Here is an 8,036-nt window from a genome sequence, read left to right on the forward strand (position 1 = left end):
AATTGAGCGGCAGCGCGGCCACCACCTCATCTTGTGCTCTGGGAGCCTCCTGCAGGCAGTCCTCAGCTGGCCCGCTTATCCTGATGGTAGGAAGAAAGCTTAGCAGCAAGTCAAGGGAAATCAGAGACACCTTGTCTGAACCAAAAAGAGCTCGCTTGAGACTGGGACTGCTGAGTTTGTTATTTATTGATTTATTCACTGAGCATGCATGTAATAGATGCCTGCTGTCAGGCCGGACAAGGACACACAGAGGCCTGTTGCAGAAGGAGTGCACAGAGGGTGAGCAAGCAAACAAAGCTCCTGGGAGGACAATGGCCAAGAGGAAGGAGGAAACAGAAAGTGGGCGGAGCCTTGCAGGAGGTGAGGGGGCTGAGGAGCTCACCAGGAAGAGAAGAGGGAAGGCCACCAGGCAAAGGGGCCTGGATGCACTCCTATTTGCTCTTCAGAGTCTAGGCTCCTGGTGGGGGGACCTCAGCTCTTGTGAAGTTTCAGAGGTTCTGCAAACATTTGGTTTCATTTTTTCCTTCTTTTTAAATTATAAAATATTTAAAAACATATTTCAACCAGACAGAAAAGTACAGAGAATAGTAGAGAAAACATTCACGTATCCATCAAACAGATTTTATAAATGTTGATTTCAGAAAATTTTAAAGATTTAAAAGTATAGATACAGATAAATATACACACATATATAGTATGTGTATATATATTTATAAAAATATGTATTTTAATTATGAAAAGTCACACACACCCAGGCGGGCTATATACACAATGCACATGTGCTAACCAGACTGCTGCTGGGCCAACCTCACACTAAAGCCTCTCTTGCCCTCTCTGTGCATTCCTGTAGATCCCCTGTGTGTGAGTCATGCTTAGGAGTCTGTAGCTCTGCATGTGGCCGCTTGTCAAGGTGACCACAGCACTGAACAAGATTGGCCGCAAACAGCAGGAGTCCTTAGAATCTGAGTCCAGATCACTGGGTGAGTCCGGGGCTGTTATTCCCTTTCTGTGCAGGCGTGCTTCACCTTTCTGGGCCTCAGTTTCTTCACTTGTAAAGTGGGTGCTAATCATGGCTTTGTCATGGTGTAGTTGTGAGGGTTGAATGAGCTAACATGCAGAGACCTAGAGCAGTGCCAGGCCTGAGCTGGCAATGTTACTGTTCACTCTTATTGTAAGCACTGTGTCTATTGGCGCGTGATCTTGTCAAGGCATGCATGTGGTTTTTGTGGTTATTGTGAGTTTTGCATGCTTCTGTTTCACTTTCGTTATTTATAAGTGCCTTTTTTTTCAGGCAAATTGGAACAATGACTCAAAAACTAGATTGACTACCTGGTAAAAATGAAAAATTTAAAAAAAGAGCTTTGTGGTGTATACAAAGAGATTGGCTAGGCTGCCTGTAAAGTGATACCATGCAAATCTCCCGATCAATATTCCACCCGGTGCCACCACGCAGACGAGCCTGTGAACCGGGTGGCAAAGGTAAGGCAGCGCCTCCCAGTCCAGAGGGCGACGTCACCTGTATTATCTGGGCCCCGCTTATCCTGCCTAATGCCTTTTTGGGCCCTTAGTAGGCTTATGCTGATCCTTCCAAAGTAAGATACCTTTTGAAAATAAAACAGAGTAAATAGGAAACTAGGTTTTTCATCTATTTCAGTGCAAATTGAGTGTTACTGAAAAATGATAAAAATAAATGAAATGAGAACATAAAATACCCGCATAGGGAGGTACAGTAGAAGTTACCTCTATTACACATAAGAAACAGAAGTTACAAAAGGTGAGAGGAAAACATTTCTTATTTGGGGACACTTGACATAAAGTGTGTAAGATGAGCAGTCTTCGGGAAACGTGATTTGTGCCATCGTCTGGTGACAGAGCCCAGAGATGGATCCAGGAGGCTCTGCCCTGACTCGAAGGCTTAGTTCAAAGGATGAGACCGGGGGGTTTTGTGTTTCTGTGGGGGGAAGAGTGCCCACGTTCTGGGTTTCTTTGTTTTATTTCCTTTGCAAAATATATTGATGCAAGTGAGCAAGATTTGTCTTATGTAAAACCTGACGCATTCACAACTGCCCGAAAGAAAACTTTCCATTCAGGTAGTTTTTAATACACCATCAGGTAAGTTGGAAAAACTGCCGCAGCTTCTGTGTCCCCAGCTCAGCAGCCCCAGGGGCAGGAAATAAATGGCCGCCTTGTGTTTTATGGGCTTTGGGGTGCGTGATTCATTCCCATCTTAAGGATGTGAAGCGGGCTTGCACTTGAGGATCACCAGTGGCCAGTGGCCACCGGGTGGCAGTTTCCTCACCCACCCTTGCACCTCGAAGCTCCGAGTGGGAGGCGTGGATGAGAAAGTCCTGAGGACAGGGGAGCAGCGCCCCTGCAGGGCCAGTCGTCCCCACTCGGGCAGCAGGAAGCACAACGGGGGGGCTAGTGAAGGTTCATAAACATCTTAACCAATTTTATTCCACTTCTATTTTTCATTTTATGAGAGAATGTTATGTGATTTTAAAAAATTTGAATAAGTTCAAAGAAATTCTTCTAAGAATTATAAAATTAAATTATAAGATGTAAGAAAGCATTGTATCTTTGGCAGTGTTTTTCCTTTCTTAGTGGAGCTTAAGATAATGGTGTTAGCTTACATTCCATGCACCTAGGGGTAAAATATGGTAAGTTGCATGAATAAGCACTATGCTTGGACCTTTCAAACCAGGATTGAATAATGTTATAGAAACGGACAATTTTACTAACAATTGTTTGTGATGTTATGTAAGGACTTGCCTTTTTGTGACAAAGCTTGAGATCTGTCTCTGGAGAAGATGTAATAGGGTAGGAGTGTTTAAATGAAACACATATTCACTGTTTGTATTACGTATAATTATAGACATGTATGTCATAATCTACATATGTGTGTGTGTGTATATATATATAAAATATATTTTTTTACTGATGTAGACGCTCTACCCAGCTAAATACTGCCGGATATAACATGATTACCTCAGTTTTTATGTTTTGCTTATAGTTCTAACAAATGGAAGAAATTTAGTTCGGGCCACGAGGGTTACAACATTAAGATGATTCCAACTGAAGAAAAATTTGGCAATGAAAAAAAAGAAAAGTTTAAACTCAATCTGCAAAATTAAATAAATTTGACTGTTTCAAAACTTTGCTTAACTATTTTGCAGAGATGGATAATGGGGTATCTAAGCTTTTGTTTTTTTAAATGACATTGTTTGACATTCAAATGTTTCAAAGATATATTAGGAAAATATTTTTGCAAGAAATAGAAAAACATTCTTTGATTTCCTTCAGATTGTATATTTACTAATTAATGATTTGAAAGAATCATTTAGCGCTTTTTTGGTTAGTGATTCGACTTTGGAAGAAAAATGTCCCACTATTCTCCTGAGCACCTACATCAGGGCTTAGCAAACCGCCGGCTGGATCCCACTCACCTCCAGCTTTTGTGGGCCCGTCAGCTATGAGTGGTTTTTCATTTTAAATGATTGAAAAGAAATAAAAAGAAGAATATTTTGTAACATGAAAATTGTATGAAATGAAAACTTCTGTGCCCATAAATAAAGTTTTACTGGGACAAAGCCAAGCTTATTTGTTTACATGTGGTCTGTGGCTGCTTTTGAGACACAGGGCAGAGTAAAGGAGTTGTAATAGACACGGTATAACCCACAAAGCCTGAAATGTTTACTACTTAGCTCTTTACAGAAAGATTTCACCAACCCCCAATCTGGATGAATTTGATGAAAGAGCATCCACAGTTGCAAAGTGAATTATTTAAAAATTGTTAACATGGGCCCTGTGCCCGAGTGGTTAGGTTCGCGCGCTCCGCTGCAGGCGGCCCAGTGTTTCGTTGGTTCGAATCCTGGGTGCGGACATGGCGCTGCTCATCAGACCACGCTGAGGCGGCGTCCCACATGCCACAACTAGAAGAACCCACAACGGAGAATACACAACTATGTACCGGGGGGCTTTGGGGAGAAAAAGGAAAAAATAAAATCTTTAAAAAAAAAAAAAATTGTTAGCATGCTCAACTACTTATTTGATAGAGCCAGACCTTTCTCAACTCTCTACAACTAAAAATAATATGTAGAAATAAGTCAATTGGTAGGGCTATTATCAGTATTTCAAAATTTTTTATTTATTTACTTTTTAGGAAGATTAGCCCTGAGCTAACATCTGATGCTAATCCTCCTCTTTTTGCTGAGGAAGACTGGCCCTGAGCTAACATCCATGCCCATCTTCGTTCTCTTTATATGTGGGATGCCTACCACAGCATGGCTGGCCAAGCAGTGCCATGTCCGCACTCGGGATCTGAACCGGTGAACCCCAGGCTGCCAAAGTGGAACATTCGCACTTAACCGCTCCACCACTGGGCTGGCCTCTCAAAAATTTTTGTTAAATAAAATATTCCTTGTGATGTCAATTGATTGAATCTCTAATTAACAAATGTTGTAAATTTGATGTAGCATAAATTTATGCCAATAAAACATCAATTTGTGGTTTTATATTTTGGGCTTTGGCATAAGATTTTATTTAAAAATGGAATCCACGGAAGATATTTGCAAACTATATATCCAATAAAGTGTTAATATCCAAAATATATAAAGAACTCATACATCTCAACAATAAAAAAACTAACAACCCAGTTAAAAAATGGGCAAAAGATCTGAATCTACATTTTTCTACAGAAGATATATAGAGGGCAACAGGCACATGAAAAGAAGTTCAACATCACTAGTTATTAGGGAATTGAAAATCAAAATGATGAGATATCGCCTCACTCCTGTCAGAATGGCTATAATTAACAAGATAGGAAAGAACAAGTGTTGGAGAGGATGTGGAGAGAAGGGAACCCTCATACACTGCTGGTGGGAGTGTAAACTGGTGCAGCCACTGTGGAAAACAGTACGGAGATTCCTCAAAAAATTAAGAATAGAACTACCATATGATCCAGCTATTCCACTGCTGGGTATTTGTCCAAAGAACATGAAAACACAATGTTTAGAGATGCATACATCCCTATGTTCATTGCAGCATTATGCACAATAGCCAAGACTTGGAAGCAACCTAGGTGTTCATCAAAGGATGAATGGGTAAAGAAGATGTGGTATATACACATAATGGAATACTACTCAGCCACAGAAAAGATGAAATCTTACCATTTGCAGCATGGATGCACCTTGAGGTATGGACCTCATGGATGCAACATGGATGGACCTTAAGGGTATTATGCTAAACGAAATAAATCAGAAGGAGAAAGTCAAATACTGTATGATCTCACTCATAAATAGAAGACAAAAACAACAACAAAGAATCACATAGAGACAGAGACTGGATTGGTGGTTACCAGAGGAGAAAGGGGGAGGGAGGAGGGCGAAAAGGGTGATTAGGCACATGTGTGTGGTGACGGACTATAATCAGTCTCTGGGTGGAGAACACGATCTAATCTACACAGAAATCAAAATATAATGATGTACATCTGAAATTTACATAACGTTGTAAAGCAAAGTTATCTCAATTTAAAAAGTGGAATCTATCTGTATAAAATGTGATATAAAATATAAAATGTGAAATTCATCGGAACATAAGAAGTAAGAATTAAAGGCAGTGGGGACTTTTAGGCACTGAGTCCCATTCTTCAAGGCCTATTTCACACGCCACCTCCTTCAGGTGGACACTGACCACCAGGGGTCCAAATGTCCTTTCCTCCTCCAGGTAGGGGCGGACGGGGCCTTGCTGCCACCCCTCACTCCTCGACTTCTCAGGCATTCTTAGAAATCTTTCCTCTGTCTGAGGCTTATCTCCAAAGTGAGGTTGTTGGTTCCTGAGGACAGGTGAAATGTTTCCCTTTATTTCTTAACTGAGTTGTGCTCTTAGGAGATTTGGGTTTTATTTGAGTTTTTACACTTTCCCATAGCATGAAGAGCTAATGTTAGTCTTATGGCACTACAATTGACCAGGGATTTACAATTAAGAAGCATTTTTACATATTTATGATCTCAGTTGACTTAGGAAAAGCCGATCATAATTCTACAGATGAGGTCTGTGGCTTGGCCCAAGCTCAGGTAACCAGTGTTCTTACTGGAATCAGGACCTGAGTGTGTGATTCCTAGCTTAGTGTTCACCTCTGGCCTTTCAGCTCAAGGACTGAAGCCTCAGGCAAGGCAGGACAGTAGGGGCTGGTGTAGAAAAACAGGTCATGAGAGGCATCCCTGAGTGGCTGCCTTGTGTGTTGGCTGAGGGACTGAGGCAGTGGTCTGTGTCCCAAGGGACACACTGGGCATCACAGAGCCGGAGACTTTATTGAGCACCTTATGTGTATGCTCTTACTTAGTCCTGAGACAGCCCTATGGAACAGGTTCCAAATCCCCATCTTACACATGTGAGTTCAGTAATGTGCCAAAGGTCATGCCGCGAGGACACTGTAGAGTCCTGATTTAAGCCTAGTTGTCTGATGTAGGGTCTGCGTCCCACCCACAAGATTCCCTCTTATCCCGCCACATATGCCTCTCATCTACGGGGCTGATTCCTGCTCATTTGAAACCAAGGGGAAGGACCAGTGTCCTCCCAGGGAAGCTGAAAGTGGGCATTCCCTGGGACAAGGAAGTCCTGGCAGCTAAAGAGAAGACGGACTGTATCCCAGTCAACGAAGCAACATGAAGTGGAGAGTGGCTGCATTGCCTGGGAGCTGGGGCCAGGGAGACTATATTCCCTGGCTCCCCAGATCCCAGGAGACCAGAGGAGCTGCACCAACCCAGGTGGGGCTGCTGGCATCCTGCCTCAGGGACACACAGCTCCACCGTCTCCTGCCCTCCACTGGAAGAGGGCTTGAAACTTGCCATGATTTTTCCATCCCTGGTTCCAAACTCTTGGAAGGCAAAAGCTGCTCCTCTTTCTTTCCAAGCCCGTCCTCGACTCCACTGCTGCTCGTTGAATCTAGAAAGAGGAGAACACTTTTCGCGTAAACAGGAATGGATGAGTTTTTAAGTGAACATGCCTGCTGTTGGCAGACTGGGTAAGTACCACTCGCTAGTTATCTGCTCTTTGAGCTTGGGCAAATTAGAAGCCCCCGTAGTTTTTGGTTTCCTTATCTGTAAAATGGGAATAATAATAAGTACCTGAAAGGCTTGTGTGAGGATGAAATGAGGTAATGAATGTGAAAGCCCGAGACACACGTTGGACACACACGAAGCACGAAGTCCTTGTTAGTCTCTCTCTCTCTCTCTCTCACACACACACACACACACTCAGAATGACCGGACTTGTTCTTTTGGTATACATGCCATGCTTGGGGAGCATTTTGAAAGCAAAAGATGGGACCAATGGCCAGGGCAGGGGAGGGCTGGGTGGCTCTTAGGATTCCCCCTCAGAAAGCCTGGAGGGGCTGCGTGAAGATGAAACCAACAGGGAACTTGGAAGCACACTGGCATCTGCTTGTGAGTTTTAAGAACTTGCTCACACGGTGTCTCGATTCCTGGACAGAAGAAGCTGAATGAAGCGAAAAGGTACGTATTGGAAAGCCTTCTGCACTTCTCTGTCATGAACACTTCCTGCCTACTCAGCACCGCGAGAGTCAGGAGCCCTGTTCCAGCCCAGGCCAAGCCCGGGGGCCTCGAGCTTCCCTGGGGGGTTCTGGGTAAGAGCACAGAACAGCCAAGAGTATCCAGCTGTGTGTTCACAGAGTATATTCTTTTGCCTTCCTCGTGGAGAAGCAGAGGTGAAAGGAAGGCTGCTCTTCCTCCCCAGGCCTCCTCTCCCCCTCCCTTCAGCCACGTGGAAAGCCCCTGAGGATGCGCAGTCACCTCAGGGCTGACTGATGCGTCCTTCTCTCAATGCAGTGCTGAAGTCCGTGCCCTTGGAAGAAAAACATGCGTGAGTTACTAGGACAGCACCACAGCCTTCTTTGCTTGTTTATTTGATGTTATTTTAGGGCCTGCAAAACCCTGAGAGGGAAAATTATTCCTTGTGCCGATGCCTGAGATGTCACTAAAAGCTCTGGCTGTGGTCCCTCCAGTGTGGCATTTTGG

General features: G+C 43.5%; 1 long non-coding RNA gene across 1 annotated transcript; it reads left to right on the forward strand.

Moving 5' to 3' along the window:
* Positions 1-849: 849 nt before the first annotated feature.
* LOC139041239 (uncharacterized) lies at positions 850-4,441 on the forward strand. The gene is made up of 3 exons (XR_011496062.1): positions 850-980; positions 1,292-1,479; positions 4,163-4,441. It is a non-coding gene; the product is annotated as an uncharacterized lncRNA (long non-coding RNA).
* Positions 4,442-8,036: the final 3,595 nt, after the last annotated feature.

This window comes from Equus asinus, chromosome 2 (assembly GCF_041296235.1).
Source record: "Equus asinus isolate D_3611 breed Donkey chromosome 2, EquAss-T2T_v2, whole genome shotgun sequence".
In the NCBI taxonomy this organism is placed as follows: Eukaryota; Metazoa; Chordata; class Mammalia; order Perissodactyla; family Equidae; genus Equus; species Equus asinus.